Raw genomic sequence first — 24,658 nt, 5'->3', positions numbered from 1 at the left:
AGGAGGAAAGTGCTTTGTTGTAAGGTTTTAAATTTTTTTTTTTTCCTTATAGGCTTTTCCTTCTTTTCTTGTATTTTAGGTAATAAAGTTTTCTTTATGTTTAAGCTGGCGCCTGCTTTGCTTATTCCTGGTCACATCTCACAGCAGACACCAGGGAGAGGGTATACTCATGGGGGCACTGGCTCTGTGCCAGGCCCGAACCATGAAATTTTTGGTTCCCTGACCAGGAATCGAACCCGGGCCGCGGCGGTGAGAGCACCGAATCCTAACCACTAGAACACCAGGGAGAGGGCAATTCATGAATTTGTCCAGGTTTAGAGCAAATTTGGGGAAGAATCCCCCAAAGGAGCTCCGGTGCGAAAAGCAGATCCAATCGACCCCTTCCCCCAGGAGGAAAAAATACCTCCTTGGAGAAAGGTGGAAAAAAACTTGTTTATTAAACAATAAGACCAAAACACTATCAAAACAATGAGACCCCTTGCCACTCTAAAAGAGATGACAAACTGAGAAAACGCCGGGCTCAAGCAGCAGCTCACGCAGTCTCTGATCAGTCCCTCCACTGCTGGAATTGTCGCAGGCCAGGCCCAGCCCGGTGGGCGGCAGCTGCAGCTGCCGGTGCTCTCCTGGGTGTTCAGTCCAGAGCAGTTTCAAGAGGTCCAAAGAAAAAGGAAAAAAAAACAGTCCAGGGAACTTCTTTGCCTCAGCTAGCAAACACTAACTAAAAAGCAAAAGAAGAGTTCTGTCCCGCTGTCTGTCCACCCGCAGACAAAACAGTCAGGAGCAGGAATGTGGAGATGTGAGTGCAGTGTCTGAAAACAAACGCGCTTCTTCTCTCCCCCCCTTCACTCTCTGTAACACTCTTAAAGGTACAAAACTTATTATTATTCAACATAAACAGAATGAGACGATTGGGGATAAAAGAATCATATAGCCAATCCAGGACACTGTGCCATGGACTGTGGGGCCATCTGTGCCTCTCTGCCCTGCTCTCCAGGCCTCCTGTGTAGTACTGCATTCTGCAGCCAGATTCCTGAAGAGAAGGAATCTCGAACAAATGCCAGAGGTGGAACAGACATGGAGGTTCTGCGAGAGCCTCGTAAGAGCAGCCAAGAATCCTCAGCTTGGACAAGGCCCCTGAAGGCAGTGCTCAGTGTGCAGGGCTGGAAGCTGTGCCCCTGCCCGCTACTGCAGCCAGAGGCTGTGCGGGCTCTTCTACTGGCTCCCATGGGCCCGAGCCAGGTGCCCATGGAGCCCCAGCCCGGCGGGGCTGCGGGCCGGCACCGCGGCTCCCCGGGCAGCAGCCGGCCCTCTGGCCCTGCCCTCGGGAGCCCTTGGCCAGCGGCTGCTGGCCGCGCCTCAGGGCTGTGCGGGCAGGGGAGGCCGGGGCTGGGCGCAGGCAGCGCCCGGCCCAGGAGCAGAGCCCGCACCAACCCTTCCCTCCTGCCGCTCTCTGCAGCTGGCAGAGGACAGGAGCCGAGCGGCCGAGCACCTGCGTCGGGCCCTGCGCTACCTGCAGAGCCCACAGGAGCCCCTGCGAGAGGCGGCCGTCAGGTTCATGGGTGAGTCCCGAGCCCGGGCTCCCTCCCCGACCCGCCGCAGCTCGGCCCCAGCCCCGCCTGCTGCCCCGGCAGCGCCAGCCGGACCCGGCGCCGTGGAGCCCCGCCCAGCCCGGGCATCGCTGCTGCCGCCCTCTGGCAGCCGTGCCCTGGGGCGGAAGCGTGCGGCAAGGGCCGGGCTGAGCCCTGCCAGGCCAGCAGCCCGTGTGGCCACAGCGCCGGCAGCGCCGGTGGCAGGGAGCTGTGCCGCTGGCGCCGTGACAGGCTCTGTGTTCACAGGCATGGCGGGGCGGCACCTGAGGGGGCAGCAGCAAGAGCTCCAGCTGATCTGCAGTGGTGAGTGAGTGAGGGCAGCGGGCTGACCGCGGGGGCTGGCGGGGGCAGCTGCAAGCCCTGCCACGGCTGCGGAGGGCTCTGCTCCCGTGAGATTTCAGAGCCACGTGTGCCATTCGTGGCCAGCACCTTCAGACTGATCCCCTTGCTCCCTGCTCCCTGCGGGCCATGGCAAGAGATGGCCGGGATGGCCCTGGCAGGGGGCTCTCCTGGTCTTTCTGCACATGTGGGATCTGACCTTGCCTCTGTTCCTCTCTCTTGCAGCCCTCGAAGAAATGGCATATGACAGCAGTCCTGCCATCAGAGATGCTGCAGTTGAATTTTGTTTAGTTCTCCGGGCTGTACAGAGCGCTCCCTACTCCCCATGGCGCAGGCTGCGAGATCAATTCCGCAGTGCATGGAGGAAATGGCCTCGTCTGTGCGGCACTGCCTTGCTGTTCTGCTGGAGTTCCCCGGAGAGGTGATCTGCAAGCCTTGAGCAATTGGCTGTCAGAGGCCATAGGCAGCCCCTGGAATCAGGCGTGGAACCCTGGTCCTGCTGGCCTTTCAGGGCTGTGAGGCCAGCTGTTGTGGGGCTGGGCGTGTGCCTTCCCTGTGCTCCAGACTGCAGCCTCCCACCCCTCAGCCTTAGGCATTGAGCTCCACTGCCTGATTGCCAAGTCTTGTTCCTATTGCTGTGGGGGAGGCCGAGCTCTGTGGCTTTAGGCCCCATTGAGCCAGAAGAGCAGCAGCTTTGAGCCCACAGGGGCTACAGAAAGGCTTTCTTAGACCACGAGCGTTCCTGTCCTTCCCATGCCAGGGACACATGAGAGTGCAGCGGGCACCTTCAGAGTGCCACGCTGGCTTTGCACTGGGCCACCTCCCTGTGCTGTGCACGGCTGGCTCTTTGCTTTGCCGCTCTCGGCCTTGTGTCGTCGTACTCCTTTGGCTGCCTGCAGCCAGGGGCAGCCCTATCAGGAGGCTGAAAGGCCCCGTCTCCAACATCTCAAGGGGGAAATGGAGCTCTCCCGGCCCTCAGCCCACGCTGTAAGCAGAGCAGAGCCTTTTCCCCAGCCCCGATGGCTTTCTGCCTGCTTCTGGCCCCTGGCCACCATGACCCACTGCACTCGCTCTGAGTCACCTACAGCATGCCTGGTGCCTCTTGATTTGCTGACCCTGGGATGTGAGGCTCACTGAGGGAAAGGTGGCTGTCCCAGTGCTGAGGGCACACATGGCTCACTGAGCAGACTTGAGGCTTCCCCAGCAGCTTGCAGGTGCCTTAGGTGTCATGTTACAGTAGCTTGTGCTCCTGCCTCTTCCTGTCCCTCTTCTCACCCTCACCCAACCTGCACCCTCTGACCTACCTTCAATAAATCCTGTTGCATCAGACACGGTGTCAAGAGCCCTCCTTCGGCTGCTGGTCGAGCGCACATTACAACCTCCGGGCATGAGAGCAAGGTGGGCTGGGGGAGCTGCTCTCTCAGACCAAGAGGGAACGGCTCTCCACAGCACCTGCCCATGGACCTTCCCCGCACCAAATAAAATCATCTCCAAGTTTAGCTAGTGAGCTAGTAAGGTAGAACTCATTCATTGCCTGGAAATCTGGCACTAGTCTCTAAGTTCCATTAGGTTTCTTTATTGCTAACCTACCAGTATTAAATTTTGACTCCCATTCTTCCAATTGTCCTGATGTCAGGAATTTATTGGTTGTTGGCTCTATTCCTTTCCTAGCTTCTAATCTTCAAGGATATTGCTTTCTGACTACTGGCCTAACTCTTGTCTGTAGCTCAATTTTCATAGGCTCTGCTCGTTTGGATGTTCCTGGGCTATGAGTATCCCATACTCTTGGATACACCTGATTCAATACTTGCTCTAAATAGTTCTTCTTGTTTGTTGCTCTTGTGTCAATTGTCAGTCCTACTGCTAAAAGTGCTCATTTGTCTTCAGGTACCTTCCATTTAAGTTTTCTTTTTCTAAACAGAACTGTTGCTTCCAAATTTTCAAGCAAATCCCTGCCTAGGACAGATTTGGCTTAGTTGGGTAAATAAAGAAACTGATGTATTCCCAGCTTCTTCTTGATTTTACATTGAAGTGGTTTCAGGAAGAAAACTTTTTCTGGCTGGCCTATAGTGGCTCCTATTGCTTGAGATAGTTTTCACTTTTGGGTATCAGCGCTTGATTCAAGAGTGAAAATGTGTCTCAACAATTTCTTAAAAATTCAACTTCTTTATCATTCTTTAGCTGTATTTTAACCGGTGGCCTGCTAGGGTAAGAATTGCCAGTCTCGGTCATTTCTTATCATCTAGAGTGGCTGCAAGAGTTTTGTGTACTTTGTCTGCTAACTCTGGGCACTGGAGTTATTTCTAGTGTCCTGATTTCTTACAAGATGCACACTGATTTGGCCCCAGCTTGGTCTGTGGCTGCTTTGAACCTCCTCTGCCTCTGATATTGTTGCCCCTGCCTCTGCTTCATCCAGAGGCGTGCCACGTCCTCTCCCTGGTGCCGATCCAGAGCTGCCACCATGGCTGCAGGGAGCTCTTTTCCTTTTTCTCTCCCTTGATTATCATCCACTTTCTATGCTTTTCTCATTCATGCCTTTAAGTCTCTCTTTACAGGCTCTTTCAGCTTCTCAAGTTTCTGCCTGACATCTGGGTTAGATTGCCCTGACATCAGGGAAACCCACTGCTGCTTTGCCATATGCGACCAGGGATCCAGGGCTGTGCCTTTACGTGCAGCTGCTCAGAGCCTGTCCACAAAGTCAGTGGGTGACTCGTGCTGTCCCTGTGTAACGTTATCTCTTACTGACCAAGTCATTGCTTTTGGAAGGGCATTTTTTAATTCCAATGTGACTAGTTCCCAGTATCTGGTTAACAGTGCACAGCTTCCTGCATTGTTCGCGTCCCACAAAGGGCTTACAATAGGACACAGCTGGTCCACTGTACCTTGTAAGGCTCCACTAGCAATTTGTGCCTGCACACGTGCTCTGGCTACCTTGATCACCAACTCTTCTGCTGGTTGTGTTAGCTCTGTCAACATGAAATCAGTATCACCTCACTCTGGCTCTTGATTCTTGACTATGAACTCCAGTCTTTTTGCTACTTTGCTAGGGTTTTCTCTATCCATTGTAACCTTTTACCACCAGCTGTTCAGGTCACTAGTAGAAAAGCAGATGTTCACCCTCATGGCTCCTCCTGGGGGACTCGAGACTTGCCTTAAGAGGGTGACTAAAGGCAAAGCTTTCTTGGTTTTATTCCTTGGCTTGCTTGTCACTGGGGGTCTCTGAAATTGTCCCCTCACCTGGGGACAATTATTCATCTCATCCTCACTGCCATTTGGCTTTCATTCAGGGGCCGGAGTGGTTGCCTGAGGGGGAGTGTACCTGAGCTGGCCTGGACTAACTCGGCTCTAAGTCTTGGACACATAGAACACAATCTTCCTGGTGCATTGGAGCCAATTTCAAACATCTCTGCCCTATGCTGAATGCTGAACAACATCTCTTTCTTTTCTGCCTCTTATCTGTTTCCAAAGTGAGGACTAAAGGTCCTGTGGGGCCAAATCAAAGCCACATTCTTTCTGACACTCAGCTTTATTCTTCAGAGTGAAAAACATGTCTGCATATATCACAGGATCTCATTTTTCTTCTTGTCTTAAAAATAACATCAACTGTAACAGTGTATGGTAAAGTTCCATTAGGGGGTGACTTCTCACCACTTTCTAATGGATACCAAGCCTACCACTGGGAAGAGTATTTCTTCCGATTACTTTTCCTTCAAAAATTACCCTCTGGGATTCCTCCCAAATCTTTCTCATCTGCTAAATTACATTCTAGTGGACTCTTTTTCATACCACCTTTACTTCTTGTGTTATTCATTCTTCATGCTATCTACATTTCCAAACTTATCAGGATGTATTAGTACTTCTCTTTTTCTTCTCTTTATCCCCTGTAGACTACACTTAACCCATATGGGCTGTCTCTGAGTCACCCTGCACCAATATACTTTCTCATAGTCCTAAACAAGCAATGAAAACAAAAGGATTCCACGTTCCACACAATCTACAAGGAATTGGGGTATGATCGGACATAAAACGAGTTTTGTAAAACACTGCCTGAATTCATACTCAGGAGTATATACTCATGTAAACCTAGAGGTCACAACCCTTGACTTTTGATGGAGTGTCTAAAAGCGTAGGTGACTGCTCCATGTTGCTCAAACTCTTCTCAAACTCAGACGGGCTTGGTGCTGTGCCCCTTTCCCTGGGGTATTCCGGTTCGTGTTTATTTATCAGTTATCGTAGAATGGTTTGTTTTCATGTACCCCGTATTTTCCCCAAGTCGGGTAACCGCTAGGTTATGCCCTCCCTCAAAGCTGTCCCTCATGCCATTCCCCACTCTTTGTTCCAGCTCCTTCCCTGCCTCTCAAAATAATCCAGCTCTTTATTCCTGAACCTTCCCTGTCACTTTTGCCTTGGACCGATCCCTGACTGCACCTCACCTTTGTAATTCCTCTATTGCTGGAAGCCCCACTGGCCCATGGGACCTCCCCTCTCCCCTCATCTGTCCTAATTAGTGCCAAGCAACTGATGGAATCCCCTCGCTCCTCCCCTGCAGATTCCTTCTTGCTCAATCGTTTGTATCCACCCCCTGAGTTGTACCCCGATAAAATCCCGTGCACAGAAGTGCTGGCGACTCTCGTGCTGAATCCTTCCCTTGGAATAAACCTTTGCCTGTGGAACCTCGCCATTGAGGAGCCTCCTCCTTCTCTTTGGCCTGCTCTGTGCTGCAGTTAGTAGATCCTGAACCACTGAGCAGTGGCTCACCAGGGTCAGCCGTGGGCAGAACCCACGCCTTGGCCGTTCCCCACTCCTGGCGCAGCGCCGCAGTTTTGCCAAGAGCCAGCCCGGGCTCCGCTGGGCTGCGTCCATGGGGAACCCGTCCCAGTGCCCGACCGTGCTCTGGGTGAAAAACCTTTTCCTGCTATGGAAATGAAACTTGCCCTGTCCCAGCTGCTGCCCTTTTCTCCAGTCCTGTCACTGCTCCCAACAGTGACGAGAGCTGCAGCAGCCCCTCTGATTCCCCTCAGGAGGATGTTGAAGACCACAATGACGCCCTTTACCCTCTTCCAGGCTGAACAAAGTGGCCTCAGCTGCATCTAGGCCTTCCCCTCCAGACCACACTCCATCCTTGCAGTCCTCCTTTGCATTCTGCCTAATGGCTTCATAACTTTTTCTGTTGTGCTGCCCAAAACTGCGCCCGTCTGCTTGCAGCGCTTCTCTTGGCTGCTGCTTCAGGGTGTGGCCACCATCATCAGAGACACAGAAGAGCTTCTCCTCCCAAAGTTGTCCTTATCCTCCGCACTTCCACGTCTCTGCCTTGATGTTCACTGGGGAACTTGCCACTTTGTGGCCGCTCCTTGCTGTGCTCAGCAGGGACACAGTTTTGTTTGGACATGAGCTGCCAGAGCAAGAGATGCAGCAACTGAGGCTGAGAATAGCAGAGGCTGGGCAGATGCCATTTTTTCCAGAATGTGGGAAAGAGAGTGAGAAAAGCGCAAGGAAATTTCAGACTGTTACTTTGCAATTTAATTGCCCTGGGAAACTCAGCAATGGATGGTGCTCTGGTGCTACTGCAAATGCCTTCCATGAGAAAAATTCATTTCAGGAAGGAGCAACATCATCTGACAGAGACCAAGTGTGTCAGCAGTTGCTCCAGGTGCTTCTTCCATCAGCCCCTGCAGGAAGGAGCACAGCCCCTAATGCATGTGGGCTTTGGCTCCTTCTGGCACAGAAGCCCCCCGGGGGCACAGGTCTCTGGGGCAGGAGTCAGGCACCAGCGCTGACAGGGCTCGGGAGTGGCAGGTCTGCTTGGCCGGGGACGCTGCCACACCTGCTGATGTCAGCGCTCCCCGGGCCCCAGGCCTCAGAGCAGCATTCGTGCCCGGGCCCGCACGTTCCTTGTGCCTTTAACACCGCCGGGTTTAGGGTGGCCGCCAGCCGGGACATGTCCCAAAGAGGCCCTGCCAGCTTCCCTGCAAGGCCCCGTGCCCTTCCCAGCGCGGCTGCGCCGGCAGCCCTGGGGGCTCCTACTGCTACCCTGGGCCCGCGGAGCAGGGCAGCCTTTGCTGATGCTCTGAGCCCTTCCTAAAGATCCTGTCCGCCTGCCTTAGACACCTGGGGCCAGTCATTCCTTCCAACCTGGGCCTCTTTGGGTGGGCTGGGGTTGGCCCCATTCAGGCAGCCGTGGGTGCAAGGGCCCTTGGTGACACGATGCAGCACAGTCATTGTGACATGGAACCGAGTGTCCAAGGGACCTCTGTGACACCTGTTGACATAGGAGCTGGCGGTGACAAGAGCACGCCACAGTGCTCAGAGCACGCGACGGGACAGGACGGGACAGAGCAGTGCCGTGAGGAGCCCCCGCACAGTGCGCTCGTTCGCGTACCACCCGGAGCTTTTCTGAGGGGTTGTTCCTGCAGCTGAGCTCGAGGCCAGACCACAGGACTTGCTGACCCGTGGTCTCCCTGAGGCTTCTCTTCTGCAGGTGCCCTTGAGGCCAGATCATTGTCCTTGTCAGTAGTCTCCTGTCCTTGTGGCAGGAGCCCTTGTGACCGAGTGCAGGACTTGCTGTCCTGCAGCCTTCCTGAGGCTTCTTTCTTGAAGGTGCCTTCCAGGCACCACTGCAGGACGTGCTGATTTGGAGCTTTTCCAAGGCATCTCTCCTGCAAATAGCCACAAATCCAGTCAGAGACATGGAGCAGAGACTCCCGGGAGTGCCCGAGCTGGCCTGGGTGGAGGAGGAGGAGGAAGGCGGCCCTGGAGCTGCCCCGGCACAGCAGACTGAAGAGGTGATGCCCTTCCAACCACCGCAGGAGGGTGAGTGGCAGAGCTGGGCCACAGGACTGGTGCCTGCTGCCAGCTTGGCCCCACGCCATGCCATGCCATTGTGTGCGGTGCCATGCTATCCCCTGGGGACATGCCCACGGACAGGACGGAAGAGGGGCCGGGCAGACACCCCGCAGTGGCCGTGCTCCATCCCCTGGCACATCCCGGCGCTCTCTCTGCCTGGGCAGCGCAGGGCTGGGCCGTGCTCTCCGGCCTCTCCCGCAGCCCCTCAGCTCTGGCTGTACTCGCTCTTTGCCAGATGCAGCCCTGGAGCGCACACAAGAGCAGGAGTCCAGCCGTGGCCGCTTCCGCAGAACAGCGCAGGTACCTGAAGCCACCCCCACCTGGGCCGGGTCTGCTGTCCCTGCTCAGCCCAGCACCGTGTGTGCCGCACTGCATGCAACATGCCCGGCTTCTTGCCCTTCTCCTACAGTTCGTTTGCAACTTCCTCAAGAGAATTGAGGAGCAAGAGACCATTGCCATGGGCGTAGGCCTCAGACCATACTCGCCCACCTTCCACAGCAAGACCAGTGCTGCCCTGCTGTCTATGCTTGTAGAGGAACATTTTTACACTCCAAAGCAAGTAAGCAGCCTGTGGCCAGGCTTTGATGCTCACAGCAATTGCTTGGCCTCCCAAGCCACGCATGCTGGTTACTGTGAGCCTTTCAGGCCACATGGCAGTGTGGTGGCAAGGGAAGCACTCCTCTGGGGAAGCTGGGAACATTGCTCCCTCTGGCAGCTTTCCAAGTCTCCCTGTGCCTTCTCCAGGTGCCTGCCATGGTGAGCTACATCCACCAGTGGCTCATGGCCAATGATTCTGCTGAGCACAGGCTGGACAAGACCCTGCTGCATCTCACCGAAGCACAGCCAAATGACGCGGTCGTGACGCTCCTGCGTGTGGCCCCGTCCTGTGACAGGTATGGGGCCCACCTGCCCACAGGGCTCAGGCCTCCCCAGCCCATCACCCTGTACAGCCTGCCCCAGGTGTCTGAGCAACAGAGACTTCCAGGGCCCTCTGGCTGCTCCCTTTCCCAGCCCTGCCAGGCCAGCCCCTGAGCCTGCTGCCATGCTCCCTTGCCGCCTCTCAGGCCTCTGTCCCCACAGGCCTGGGCTGTCGGGCTGCTGCTGGCAGGGGGGCAGTGGGCACTGGCAGAAATGGCAGCCAGCTCAGCTGCCCCTGGTGCTGTGTCTGACACCCCCCTGAGACACAGCTCTAACCCTGCAGAGCTGCCATGGCCATGTGGAAGACCATCATGGGCTCAGCCAGGACTGTGGAGCTGGCGCAGCTGATCCTCCTGGATGTGCTGGGGAGCTGGCCAGAGTACAGCACCTGCACCTCCGATGGGGACGAAACGGCTGTCTTTGCCCTGGCTGTGAGTTTCTGCAACTGGCCTTTGCTGGCCCCAAGACTGCCTCTCAAGCAGCTCTCCATCCTCCTTCCCCCACTGCATCTCCCTGCCTCAGGCGCTGGCCTGAAGCCTGGCCCAGGGGCAGCTTCAGGCCCACCAGGCCCCGTGCTCCCCCTGCCAAGGTCTCTCCGGGCCTCTCCCTGCCACGCTCGGGCCCTGCCACACGGACACCTCGGCGCTGAGCGCTCTCTCGGGGGGCTTTGTCCTTTGCAGGCAACTGTGGTGATGTGGAAGATCCTCCAGGTGCCCTGTCTCCCACGCATCTTGAGGGTCTATTTCCCCCGCCTATTTGTGCATCTGCTATTCCAAGTGTTCTTCAGCACTCTGGATATGCCAGAGGCGGTGGACACCTTCTGGAAGGGATGCCAGGAAGAGCACGGCCTTGCCACCAGCCCCAACAGGTGCTCCATGCCACTCCTCCTGTCCCTGCCACGTGGCCTGCCAAGGAGCCAGTGCTGCCAGTGTGACCTGGGCTTTGTTCTGCACACAGGTTTGCAGTGCGCACCTTGAAGTCCCTGCTCTGCCTTCTCCGCTGCGAGGATGTGGTGGTGGCAATGGAGCGCAGGTGTGCCTGGGACACGCTGCTCTCTCTTGACACTCACCACTTTGCCGTGGCTCTGCTGGCCAGGTGAGACCCCCTTCTCCCCACTGCCTCTGACATTGCTGCTCTGTGCCCAGGTGCCCCACAAAGAGCCTATGCTCATGGGCCAGAGGGCCTTGTCACTGAGGGTCGGCCAAGCACACTGGAAAAGGCTGGCAGAGGAGGGTGCCCATGAGCAACCAACTCCCAGATGGCCCACGTCCCCTTGCTGGAAGGCTGCTGGGGAAAGATGAGAACTGGATGAGTCACGCCTGGGAGAGGTGTGCCTCACTGGCTCAGGCTCTTGTTTCCTTTTTCCCCTCTTCAGAGAAATTCGCCGCTTAGCCATCCACTTTTGTTCCGCGGTTGCATTCTACCTGCTCGCCCTGCTCGGCAAAGAGATGCCATACTGGGATTTCCCTGCCCTGGCATTCCTTGTGGAGGTGAGCCTCAAGGCCAGCGCTGCCTGGCTGAGCTGCCTCCCAGCTCTCTGGCCTCTCGCAGCCACAGCTGCCAGGACAGTGCCCGTGCCCTGTGCTGCTGCCTGGGCCCGGCCCTGTGCGCTGCTGGGCTCCTGCCGGCCGGCTCCCCTGTCACTGCCCTGTGCCTTTCAGGTCCTCGAGTGCCTGGACTTGAGCGAATGCAGTGACAGCGTTCTGGAGATCCTGGCACAGAACCTGCAGAGCGAGCACATGGCCAGGCGTTACTTGGCACTCCGAGGCCTCGTAGTGCTGGGCAAGAATCCCTTGATGGTGAGAAGGGGGCAGTGGCTGAAGCCGTGCAGGCAGCGTGGGGCTGGGCAACGCAGTCGCTTGGCCTTGCCTGGGCTTCGGCCGCTGGGGCAGCTGCTCCCAGCTCTCCTGCCTCCCGCTTCAGCTGCCCCAGTGCTTCGGGACAGGCCTTTGGCCTCTGGGCCCTGCGGCAGCAGGGCGGCCTTTCACAAAGTGCTGTTCCGCACAGGCCGAAAAAATGCAGAGCCTGACTGAAAGTCTTGTGGAGCTCCTGGAGGAAAATGACAACGACATGATCAGGATGACCATCCTTCTACTCAGATATTTGCTCCTGGATAATGGTGGCCCCATAGCCACCCCCGTGGCCCTGCAGCTGGCTGAGACGCTCCTGCCACTCTTTGACAGCGTAAGGCTCTGTGCCCACAGCCACGGCCACTGGCTGCTGCCGGGACACTTGGTGCCCTGTGCAGATGCAGGCCTGTGCCCTGGGGGACCTGAAGCAGCTGATGCTCAGGTCTTTTGCCCTTTCCTTTCATCCAGGACGATATCCAGCTGCAGCTGAGCTCCATGGCTTTCTTTCAAGAGATGCTGCACCTGTTAACAGAAGAGGCAAGAAAGGCCCTCAAGTCCCACGTGCGCCAGAGCCTGCTCCCTCTCTACTTCCACTGCCATGATGAGAATCAGATTGTTGCTGAGGTGAGCACTTGTGGCCAGCTGCTGTCCCCCTGGCGGGGGCTTGGGCTGCCCCCTGCCCTGGCACCTTGCGGGCTGCAGCCTCCTCCAGCCTGTGCCACTGGGATGCTCCTGTGCCCTGGACTGGGGGGCCATCTGTGCATCTCTGCTGCTCTCCAGGCCTCCCGGGAAACGCTGCATTCCTCAGCCAGATTCCTGAAGAGGAGGGATATCGAACAAATGCTACACGAGGATCAGAGCTTTGGCGAGTGCCTGGTAAGAGCAGACGAGAACCCCCAGCCTCAGCATGGCCAAGGTCCCTGAGGGCGGTGCTCAGCGTGCAGGGCTTGCAGCTGTGCCTGCTGCTGCAGCCAGAGGCCGGGCGGGCTCTTCTCCAGGCTCCTGTGGGCCAGAGCCAGGTGCCCATGGAACCCCGGCACGGCCTGGCTGCGGGCCGGCACCGCGGCTCCCCGGGCAGCAGCCGGCCCTCTGGCCCCTGCCCCCGGGAGCCCTTGGCCAGCGGCTGCTAGCCGCGCCTCAGGGCTGTGCGGGCAGAGGAGGCCGGGGCTGGGCGCAGGCAGCGCCCGGCCCAGGGGCGGAGCCCGCGCCAACCCTTCCCTCCTGCCGCTCTCTGCAGCTGGCAGAGGACAGGAGCCGAGCGGCCGAGCACCTGCGCCGGGCCCTGCGCTACCTGCAGAGCCCACAGGAGCCCCTGCGAGAGGCGGCCGTCAGGTTCATGGGTGAGTCCCGAGCCCGGGCTCCCTCCCCGACCCGCCGCAGCTCGGCCCCAGCCCCGCCTGCTGCCCCGGCAGCGCCAGCCGGACCCGGCGCCGTGGAGCCCCGCCCAGCCCGGGCATCGCTGCTGCCGCCCTCTGGCAGCCGTGCCCTGGGGCGGCAGCGTGCGGCAAGGGCCGGGCTGAGCCCTGCCAGGCCAGCAGCCCGTGTGGCCACAGCGCCGGCAGCGCCGGTGGCAGGGAGCTGTGCCGCTGGCGCCGTGACAGGCTCTGTGTTCACAGGCATGGCGGGGCGGCACCTGAGGGGGCAGCAGCAAGAGCTCCAGCTGATCTGCAGTGGTGAGTGAGTGAGGGCAGCGGACTGACCGCGGGGGCTGGCGGGGGCAGCTGCAAGCCCTGCCCCGGCTGCGGAGGGCTCTGCTCCCGTGAGATTTCAGAGCCACGTGTGCCATTTGTGGCCAGCACCTTCAGACTGAGCCCCTTGCTCCCTGTTCCCTGCGGGCCATGGCAAGAGATGGCCGGGATGGCCCTGGCAGGGGGCTCTCCTGGTCTTTCTGCACATGTGGGATCTGACCTTGCCTCTGTTCCTCTCTCTTACAGCCCTTGAAGAAATGGCATATGACAGCAGTCCTGCCATCAGAGATGCTGCAGTTGAATTTTGTTTAGTTCTCCGGGCTGTACAGAGAGCTCCCTACTCCCCGTGGCGCAGGCTGCGAGATCGATTCCGCAGTGCATGGAGGAAATGGCCTCGTCTGTGCGGCACTGCCTTGCTGTTCTGCTGGAGCTCCCCGGAGAGGTGAGCTGCAAGACTGTCTGCTGGGGCCATTTGAGCCAGCAGAAATTTTCTTTTTCTTCTTCAAGATTTTTTGTATTTTTATTTTCATTGCTTTTGAGTATGTCAATATAGAATATCTTTCAATACACAGAGTCCCAGGATCTTTCTTTTCCTGCACCGGGTCTAGAAGGCATAGGGGAAGAGGGGGAAAAGGGTGCTTGTGCACAGCCAGCGGCCCAGGCGTGCAGTGTCGCAGGGAAAATGGCCAGAAGCCCCTTGGCCTTTGGTGGTTCTGCTGAAGCCTTTGTGCTGCCCACAGAGCGGCTGGGCAGGGGCCAGAGCTGCAGGGATCCCTGCCAGAGCGGTGCCTGGAGATGGCCACAAGCCCTGTGCCAGGCGGGAAGGGCCATTGTGTCCTCCTGCCCACGTGCTGCTGGCTGCTTTGCTGAGAGCTCCCAGGCGCCTCTCGATGGCGCTCCTCTGGAGCTGCTGTGGGGCTGCAGCACTGCTGCCTGCAAGCTTGGCCAGGCTGGGGGAGACCCTGAGGGGCTGAGGCACTGCTAAGCCTTGAGCAATTGGCTGTCAGAGGCCATAGGCAGCCCCCTGGAATCAGGCGTGGAACCCTGGTCCTGCTGGCCTTTCAGGGCTGTGAGGCCAGCTGTTGTGGGGCTGGGCGTGTGCCTTCCCTGTGCTCCAGACTGCAGCCTCCCACCCCTCAGCCTTAGGCATTGAGCTCCACTGCCTGATTGCCAAGTCTTGTTCCTGTTGCTGTGGGGGAGGCCGAGCTCTGTGGCTTTAGGCCCCATTGAGCCAGAAGAGCAGCAGCTTTGAGCCCACAGGGGCTACAGAAAGGCTTTCTTAGACCACGAGCGTTCCTGTCCTTCCCAGGCCAGGGACACATGAGAGTGCAGCGGGCACCTTCAGAGTGCCACGCTGGCTTTGCACTGGGCCACCTCCCTGTGCTGTGCACGGCTGGCTCTTTGCTTTGCCGCTCTCGGCCTTGTGTCGTCGTACTCCTTTGGCTGCCTGCAGCCAGGGGCAGCCCTATCAGGAGGCTGAAAGGCCCCGTCTCCAACATCTCAAGGGGGAAATGGAGCTCTCCCGGCCCTCAGCCCACGCTGTAAGCAGAGCAGAGCCTTTTCCCCAGCCCCGATGGCTTTCTGCCTGCTTCTGGCCCCTGGCCACCATGACCCACTGCACTCGCTCTGAGTCACCTACAGCATGCCTGGTGCCTCTTGATTTGCTGACCCTGGGATGTGAGGCTCACTGAGGGAAAGGTGGCTGTCCCACTGCTGAGGGCACACGTGGCTCACTGAGCAGACTTGAGGCTTCCCCAGCAGCTTGCAGGTGCCTTAGGTGTCATGTTACAGTGCTTGTGCTCCTGACTCCTCCTGTCCCTCTTCTCACCCTCACCCATCCTGCACCCTCTGACCTACCTTCAATAAATCCTGTTGCATCAGACACGGTGTCAAGAGCCCTCCTTCGGCTGCCGGTCGAGCGCACATTACAACCTCCGGGCATGAGAGCAAGGTGGGCTGGGGGAGCTGCTCTCTCAGACCAAGAGGGAACGGCTCTCCACAGCACCTGCCCATGGACCTTCCCCGCACCAAATAAAATCATCTCCAAGTTTAGCTAGTGAGCTAGTAAGGTAGAACTCATTCATTGCCCGGAAATCTGGCACTAGTCTCTAAGTTCCATTAGGTTTCTTTATTGCTAACCTACCAGTATTAAATTTTGACTCCCATTCTTCCAATTGTCCTGATGTCAGGAATTTATTGGTTGTTGGCTCTATTCCTTTCCTAGCTTCTAATCTTCAAGGATATTGCTTTCTGACTACTGGCCTAACTCTTGTCTGTAGCTCAATTTTCATAGGCTCTGCTCGTTTGGATGTTCCTGGGCTATGAGTATCCCATACTCTTGGATACACCTGATGCAATACTTGCTCTAAATAGTTCTTCTTGTTTGTTGCTCTTGTGTCAATTGTCAGTCCTACTGCTAAAAGTGCTCATTTGTCTTCAGGTACCTTCCATTTAAGTTTTCTTTTTCTAAACAGAACTGTTGCTTCCAAATTTTCAAGCAAATCCCTGCCTAGGACAGATTTGGCTTAGTTGGGTAAATAAAGAAACTGATGTATTCCCAGCTTCTTCTTGATTTTACATTGAAGTGGTTTCAGGAAGAAAACTTTTTCTGGCTGGCCTATAGTGGCTCCTATTGCTTGAGATAGTTTTCACTTTTGGGTATCAGCGCTTGATTCAAGAGTGAAAATGTGTCTCAACAATTTCTTAAAAATTCAACTTCTTTATCATTCTTTAGCTGTATTTTAACCGGTGGCCTGCTAGGGTAAGAATTGCCAGTCTCGGTCATTTCTTATCATCTAGAGTGGCTGCAAGAGTTTTGTGTACTTTGTCTGTTAACTCTGGGCACTGGAGTTATTTCCAGTGTCCTGATTTCTTACAAGATGCACATTGATTTGGCCCCAGCTTGGTCTGTGGCTGCTTTGAACCTCCTCTGCCTCTGATATTGTTGCCCCTGCCTCTGCTTCATCCAGAGGCGTGCCACGTCCTCTCCCTGGTGCCGATCCAGAGCTGCCACCATGGCTGCAGGGAGCTCTTTTCCTTTTTCTCTCCCTTGATTATCATCCACTTTCTATGCTTTTCTCATTCATGCCTTTAAGTCTCTCTTTACAGGCTCTTTCAGCTTCTCAAGTTTCTGCCTGACATCTGGGTTAGATTGCCCTGACATCAGGGAAACCCACTGCTGCTTTGCCATATGCGACCAGGGATCCAGGGCTGTGCCTTTACGTGCAGCTGCTCAGAGCCTGTCCACAAAGTCAGTGGGTGACTCGTGCTGTCCCTGTGTAACGTTATCTCTTACTGACCAAGTCATTGCTTTTGGAAGGGCATTTTTTAATTCCAATGGGACTAGTTCCTGGTATCTGGTTAACAGTGCACAGCTGCCTGCATCGTTCCCGTCCCACAAAGGGCTTACAATAGGACACAGCTGGTCCACTGTACCTTGTAAGGCTCCACTAGCAATTTGTGCCTGCACACGTGCTCTGGCTACCTTGATCACCAACTCTTCTGCTGGTTGTGTTAGCTCTGTCAACATGAAATCAGTATCACCTCACTCTGGCTCTTGATTCTTGACTATGAACTCCAGTCTTTTTGCTACTTTGCTAGGGTTTTCTCCATGCATTGTAACTTTTTCCCACCAGCTGTTCAGGTCACCAGTAGAAAAGCAGATGTTCACCCTCATGGCTTCTCCTGGGGGACTCGAGACTTGCCTTAAGGGGGTGACTAAAGGCAAAGCTTTCTTGGTTTTATTCCTTGGCTTGCTTGTCACTGGGGGTCTCTGAAATTGTCCCCTCACCTGGGGACAATTATTCATCTCATCCTCACTGCCATTTGGCTTTCATTCAGGGGCCGGAGTGGTTGCCTGATGGGGAGTGTACCTGAGCTGGCCTGGACTAACTCGGCTCTAAGTCTTGGACACATAGAACACAATCTTCCTGGTGCATTGGAGCCAATTTCAAACATCTCTGCCCTATGCTGAATGCTGAACAACATCTCTTTCTTTTCTGCCTCTTATCTGTTTCCAAAGTGAGGACTAAAGGTCCTGTGGGGCCAAATCAAAGCCACATTCTTTCTGACACTCAGCTTTATTCTTCAGGGTGAAAAACATGTCTGCATATATCACAGGATCTCATTTTTCTTCTTGTCTTAAAAATAACATCAACTGTAACAGTGTATGGTAAAGTTCCATTAGGGGGTGACTTCTCACCACTTTCTAATGGATACCAAGCCTACCACTGGGAAGAGTATTTCTTCCGATTACTGTTCCTTCAAAAATTACCCTCTGGGATTCCTCCCAAATCTTTCTCATCTGCTAAATTACATTCTAGTGGACTCTTTTTAATACCACCTTTACTTCTTGTGTTATTCATTCTTCATGCTATCTACATTTCCAAACTTATCAGGATGTATTAGTACTTCTCTTTTTCTTCTCTTTATCCCCTGTAGACTACACTTAACCCATATGGGCTGTCTCTGAGTCACCCTGCACCAATATACTTTCTCATAGTCCTAAACAAGCAATGAAAACAAAAGGATTCCACGTTCCACACAATCTACAAGGAATTGGGGTATGATCGGACATAAAACGAGTTTTGTAAAACACTGCCTGAATTCATACTCAGGAGTATATACTCATGTAAACCTAGAGGTCACAACCCTTGACTTTTGATGGAGTGTCTAAAAGCGTAGGTGACTGCTCCATGTTGCTCAAACTCTTCTCAAACTCAGACGGGCTTGGTGCTGTGCCCCTTTCCCTGGGGTATTCCGGTTCGTGTTTATTTATCAGTTATCGTAGAATGGTTTGTTTTCATGTACCCCGTATTTTCCCCAAGTTGGGTAACCGCTAGGTTATGCCCTCCCTCAAAGCTGTCCCTCATGCCATTCCCCACTCTTTGTTCCAGCTCCTTCCCTGCCTCTCAAAATAATCCAGCTCTTTATTCCTGAACCTTCCCTGTCACTTTTGCCTTGGACCGATCCCTGACTGCACCCCCCCTTTGGAATTCCTCTGTTGCTGGAAGCCCCACTGGCCCATGGGACCTCCCCTCTCCCCTCATCTGTCCTAATTAGTGCCAAGCAACTGATGGAATCCCCTCGCTCCTCCCCTGCAGATTCCTTCTTGCTCAATCGTTTGTATCCACCCCCTGAGTTGTACCCCGATAAAATCCCGTGCACAGAAGTGCTGGCGACTCTCGTGCTGAATCCTTCCCTTGGAATAAACCTTTGCCTGTGGAACCTCGCCATTGAGGAGCCTCCTCCTTCTCTTTGGCCTGCTCTGTGCTGCAGTTAGTAGACCCTGAACCACTGAGCAGTGGCTCGCCAGGGTCAGCCGCGGGCAGAACCCACGCCTTGGCCGTTCCCCACTCCTGGCGCAGCGCCGCAGTTTTGCCAAGAGCCAGCCCGGGCTCCGCTGGGCTGCGTCAATGGGGAACCCGTCCCAGTGCCCAACCGTGCTCTGGGTGAAAAACCTTTTCCTGCTATGGAAATGAAACTTGCCCTGTCCCAGCTGCCTGCCCTTTGCTCCAGTCCTGTCACTGCTCCCAACAGTGACGAGAGCTGCAGCAGCCCCTCTGATTCCCCTCAGGAGGATGTTGAAGACCACAATGACGCCCTTTACCCTCTTCCAGGCTGAACAAAGTGGCCTCAGCTGCATCTAGGCCTTCCCCTCCAGACCACACTCCATCCTTGCAGTCCTCCTTTGCATTCTGCCTAATGGCTTCATAACTTTTTCTGTTGTGCTGCCCAAAACTGCGCCCGTCTGCTTGCAGTGCTTCTCTTGGCTGCTGCTTCAGGGTGTGGCCACCATCATCAGAGACACAGAAGAGCTTCTCCTCCCAGAGTTGTCCTTATCCTCCGCACTTCCACGTCTCTGCCTTGATGTTCACTGGGGAACTTGCCACTTTGTGGCCGCTCCTTGCTGTGCTCAGCAGGGACACAGTTTTGTTTGGACATGAGCTGCCAGAGCAAGACGTGCAGCAACTGAGGCTGAGAATAGCAGAGGCTGAGCAGATTCCATTTTTTCCAGAATGTGGGAAAGAGAGTGAGAAAAGCGCAAGGAAATTTCAGACTGTTACTTTGCAATTTAATTGCCCTGGGAAACTCAGCAATGGATGGTGCTCTGGTGCTACTGCAAATGCCTTCCATGAGAAAAATTCATTTCAGGAAGGAGCAACATCATCTGACAGAGACCAAGTGTGTCAGCAGTTGCTCCAGGTGTTTCTTCCATCAGCCCCTGCAGGAAGGAGCACAGCCACTAATGCATGTGGGCTTTGGCTCCTTCTGGCACAGAAGCCCCCCGGGGGCACAGGTCTCTGGGGCAGGAGTCAGGCACCAGCGCTGACAGGGCTCGGGAGTGGCAGGTCTGCTTGGCCGGGGACGCTGCCACACCTGCTGATGTCAGCACTCCCCGGGCCCCAGGCCTCAGAGCAGCATTCGTGCCCGGGCCCGCACGTTCCTTGTGCCTTTAACACCGCCGGGTTTAGGATGGCCGCCAGCCGGGACATGTCCCAAAGAGGCCCTGCCAGCTTCCCTGCAAGGCCCCGTGCCCTTCCCAGCGCGGCTGCGTCGGCAGCCCTGGGGGCTCCTACTGCTGCCCTGGGCCCGCGGAGCAGGGCAGCCTTCACTGATGCTCTGAGCCCTTCCTAAAGATCCTGTCCGCCTGCCTTAGACACCTGGGGCCAGTCATTCCTTCCAACCTGGGCCTCTTTGGGTGGGCTGGGGTTGGCCCCATTCAGGCAGCCGTGGGTGCAAGGGCCCTTGGTGACACGATGCAGCACAGTCATTGTGACATGGAACCGGGTGTCCAAGGGACCTCTGTGACACCTGGTGACATAGGAGCTGGCGGTGACAAGAGCACGCCACAGTGCTCAGAGCACGCGACGGGACAGGACGGGACAGAGCAGTGCCGTGAGGAGCCCCCGCACAGTGCGCTCGTTCGCGTCCCACCCGGAGCTTTTCTGAGGGGTTGTTCCTGCAGCTGAGCTCGAGGCCAGACCACAGGACTTGCAGACCCGTGGTCTCCCTGAGGCTTCTCTTCTGCAGGTGCCCTTGAGGCCAGATCATTGTCCTTGTCAGTAGTCTCCTGTCCTTGTGGCAGGAGCCCTTGTGACCGAGTGCAGGACTTGCTGTCCTGCAGCCTTCCTGAGGCTTCTTTCTTGAAGGTGCCTTCCAGGCACCACTGCAGGACGTGCTGATTTGGAGCTTTTCCAAGGCATCTCTCCTGCAAATAGCCACCAATCCAGTCAGAGACATGGAGCAGAGACTCCCGGGAGTGCCCGAGCTGGCCTGGGTGGAGGAGGAGGAGGAAGGCGGCCCTGGAGCTGCCCCGGCACAGCAGACTGAAGAGGTGGTGCCCTTCCAGCCACCGCAGGAGGGTGAGTGGCAGAGCTGGGCCACAGGACTGGTGCCTGCTGCCAGCTTGGCCCCACGCCATGCCGTGCCATTGTGTGCGGTGCCATGCTATCCCCTGGGGACATGCCCACGGACAGGACGGAAGAGGGGCCGGGCAGATACCCCGCAGTGGCCGTGCTCCATCCCCTGGCACATCCCGGCGCTCTCTCTGCCTGGGCAGCGCAGGGCTGGGCCGTGCTCTCCGGCCTCTCCTGCAGCCCCTCAGCTCTGGCTGTGCTCGCTCTTTGCCAGATGCAGCCCTGGAGCGCACACAAGAGCAGGAGTCCAGCCGTGGCCGCTTCCGCAGAACAGCGCAGGTACCTGAAGCCACCCCCACCTGGGCCGGGCCTGCTGTCCCTGCTCAGCCCAGCACCGTGTGTGCCGCACTGCATGCAACATGCCCGGCTTCTTGCCCTTCTCCTACAGTTCGTTTGCAACTTCCTCAAGAGAATTGAGGAGCAAGAGACCATTGCCATGGGCGTAGGCCTCAGACCATACTCGCCCATCTTCCACAGCAAGACCAGTGCTGCCCTGCTGTCTATGCTTGTAGAGGAACATTTTTACACTCCAAAGCAAGTAAGCAGCCTGTGGCCAGGCTTTGATCCTGCCAGCAATTGCTTGGCCTCCCAAGCCACGCATGCTGGTTGCTGTGAGCCTTTCAGGCCACATGGCAGTGTGGTGGCAAGGGAAGCACTCCTCTGGGGAAGCTGGGAACATTGCTCCCTCTGGCAGCTTTCCAAGTCTCCCTGTGCCTTCTCCAGGTGCCTGCCATGGTGAGCTACATCCACCAGTGGCTCATGGCCAATGATTCTGCTGAGCACAGGCTGGACAAGACCCTGCTGCATCTCACCGAAGCACAGCCAAATGACGCGGTCGTGACGCTCCTGCGTGTGGCCCCGTCCTGTGACAGGTATGGGGCCCACCTGCCCACAGGGCTCAGGCCTCCCCAGCCCATCACCCTGTACAGCCTGCCCCAGGTGTCTGAGCAACAGAGACTTCCAGGGCCCTCTGGCTGCTCCCTTTCCCAGCCCTGCCAGGCCAGCCCCTGAGCCTGCTGCCATGCTCCCTTGCCGCCTCTCAGGCCTCTGTCCCCACAGGCCTGGGCTGTCGGGCTGCTGCTGGCAGGGGGGCAGTGGGCACTGGCAGAAATGGCAGCCAGCTCAGCTGCCCCTGGTGCTGTGTCTGACACCCCCCTGAGACACAGCTCTAACCCTGCAGAGCTGCCATGGCCATGTGGAAGACCATCATGGGCTCAGCCAGGACTGTGGAGCTGGCGCAGCTGATCCTCCTGGATGTGCTGGGGAGCTGGCCAGAGTACAGCACCTGCACCTCCGATGGGGACGAAATGGCTGTCTTTGCCCTGGCTGTGAGTTTCTGCAACTGGCCTTTGCTGGCCCCAAGACTGCCTCTCCAGCAGCTCTCCATCCTCCTTCCCCCACTGCATCTCCCTGCCTCAGGCGCTGGCCTGAAACCTGGCCCAGGGGCAGCTTCAGGCCCACCAGGCCCCGTGCTCCCCCTGCCAAGGTCTCTCCGGGCCTCTCCCTGCCACGCTCGGGCCCTGCCACACGGACACCTCGGCGCTGAGCGCTGTCTTGGGGGGCTTTGTCCTTTGCAGGCAACTGTGGTGATGTGGAAGATCCTCCAGGAGCCCTGCCTCCCACGCATCTTGAGGGTCTATTTCCCCCGCCTATTTGTGCATCTGCTATTCCAAGTGTTCTTCAGCACTCTGGATATGCCAGAGGCGGTGGACACCTTCTGGAAGGGATGCCAGGAAGAGCACGGCCTTGCCACCAGCCCCAACAGGTGCTCCATGCCACTCCTCCTGTCCCTGCCACGTGGCCTGCCAAGGAGCCAGTGCTGCCAGTGTGACCTGGGCTTTGCTCCGCACACAGGTTTGCAGTGCGCACCTTGAAGTCCCTGCCCTGCCTTCTCCACTGCGAGGATGTGGTGGTGGCAATGGAGCGCAGGTGTGCCTGGGACACGCTGCTCTCTCTTGACACTCACCACTTTGCCGTGGCTCTGCTGGCCAGGTGAGACCCCCTTCTCCCCACTGCCTCTGACATTGCTGCTCTGTGCCCAGGTGCCCCACAAAGAGCCTATGCTCATGGGCCAGAGGGCCTTGTCACTGAGGGTCGGCCAAGCACACTGGAAAAGGCTGGCAGAGGAGGGTGCCCATGAGCAAGCAACTCCCAGATGGCCCACGTCCCCTTGCTGGAAGGCTGCTGGGGAAAGATGAGAACTGGACGAGTCACGCCTGGGAGAGGTTTGCCTCACTGGCTCAGGCTCTTGTTTCCTTTTTCCCCTCTTCAGAGAAATTCGCCGCTTAGCCATCCACTTTTGTTCCGCGGTTGCATTCTACCTGCTCGCCCTGCTCGGCAAAGAGATGCCATACTGGGATTTCCCTGCCCTGGCATTCCTTGTGGAGGTGAGCCTCAAGGCCAGCGCTGCCTGGCTGAGCTGCCTCCCAGCTCTCTGGCCTCTCGCAGCCACAGCTGCCAGGACAGTGCCCGTGCCCTGTGCTGCTGCCTGGGCCCGGCCCTGTGCGCTGCTGGGCTCCTGCCGGCCGGCTCCCCTGTCACTGCCCTGTGCCTTTCAGGTCCTCGAGTGCCTGGACTTGAGCGAATGCAGTGACAGCGTTCTGGAGATCCTGGCACAGAACCTGCAGAGCGAGCACATGGCCAGGCGTTACTTGGCACTCCGAGGCCTCGTAGTGCTGGGCAAGAATCCCTTGATGGTGAGAAGGGGGCAGTGGCTGAAGCCGTGCAGGCAGCGTGGGGCTGGGCAACGCAGTCGCTTGGCCTTGCCTGGGCTTCGGCCGCTGGGGCAGCTGCTCCCAGCTCTCCTGCCTCCCGCTTCAGCTGCCCCAGTGCTTCGGGACAGGCCTTTGGCCTCTGGGCCCTGCGGCAGCAGGGCGGCCTTTCACAAAGTGCTGTTCCGCACAGGCCGAAAAAATGCAGAGCCTGACTGAAAGTCTTGTGGAGCTCCTGGAGGAAAATGACAACGACATGATCAGGATGACCATCCTTCTACTCAGATACTTGCTCCTGGATAATGGTGGCCCCATAGCCACTCCCGTGGCCCTGCAGCTGGCTGAGACGCTCCTGCCACTCTTTGACAGCGTAAGGCTCTGTGCCCACAGCCACGGCCACTGGCTGCTGCCGGGACACTTGGTGCCCTGTGCAGATGCAGGCCTGTGCCCTGGGGGACCTGAAGCAGCTGATGCTCAGGTCTTTTGCCCTTTCCTTTCATCCAGGACGATATCCAGCTGCAGCTGAGCTCCATGGCTTTCTTTCAAGAGATGCTGCACCTGTTAACAGAAGAGGCAAGAAAGGCCCTCAAGTCCCACGTGCGCCAGAGCCTGCTCCCTCTCTACTTCCACTGCCATGATGAGAATCAGATTGTTGCTGAGGTGAGCACTTGTGGCCAGCTGCTGTCCCCCTGGCGGGGGCTTGGGCTGCCCCCTGCCCTGGCACCTTGCGGGCTGCAGCCTCCTCCAGCCTGTGCCACTGGGATGCTCCTGTGCCCTGGACTGGGGGGCCATCTGTGCATCTCTGCTGCTCTCCAGGCCTCCCGGGAAACGCTGCATTCCTCAGCCAGATTCCTGAAGAGGAGGGATATCGAACAAATGGTACACGACGATCAGAGCTTTGGCGAGTGCCTGGTAAGAGCAGACGAGAACCCCCAGCCTCAGCATGGCCAAGGTCCCTGAGGGCGGTGCTCAGCGTGCAGGGATTGCAGCTGTGCCTGCTGCTGCAGCCAGAGGCCGGGCGGGCTCTTCTCCAGGCTCCTGTGGGCCAGAGCCAGGTGCCCATGGAACCCCGGCACGGCCTGGCTGCGGGCCAACACCGCGGCTCCCCGGGCAGCAGCCGGCCCTCTGGCCCCTGCCCCCGGGAGCCCTTGGCCAGCGGCTGCTGGCCGCGCCTCAGGGCTGTGCGGGCAGGGGAGGCCGGGGCTGGGCGCAGGCAGTGCCCGGCCCAGGGGCGGAGCCCGCGCCAACCCTTCCCTCCTGCCGCTCTCTGCAGCTGGCAGAGGACAGGAGCCGAGCGGCCGA

At 57.2% G+C, this 24,658-nt stretch overlaps 1 non-coding gene across 1 annotated transcript; it reads right to left on the bottom strand.

The window, feature by feature from the left end:
- Nucleotides 1-215: 215 nt before the first annotated feature.
- Nucleotides 216-287, bottom strand: TRNAE-CUC (transfer RNA glutamic acid (anticodon CUC)). Its single transcript has one exon. It is a non-coding gene; the product is annotated as a tRNA-Glu (tRNA).
- Between the last annotated feature and the right edge of the window lie 24,371 nt (nucleotides 288-24,658).

This window comes from Ammospiza nelsoni, unplaced genomic scaffold, assembly GCF_027579445.1.
Source record: "Ammospiza nelsoni isolate bAmmNel1 unplaced genomic scaffold, bAmmNel1.pri scaffold_54, whole genome shotgun sequence".
NCBI classification, from domain to species: Eukaryota; Metazoa; Chordata; class Aves; order Passeriformes; family Passerellidae; genus Ammospiza; species Ammospiza nelsoni.
The sequence above is the reverse complement of the archived record's forward strand: the minus strand, read 5'-3'. Positions and strand labels throughout refer to the sequence as shown.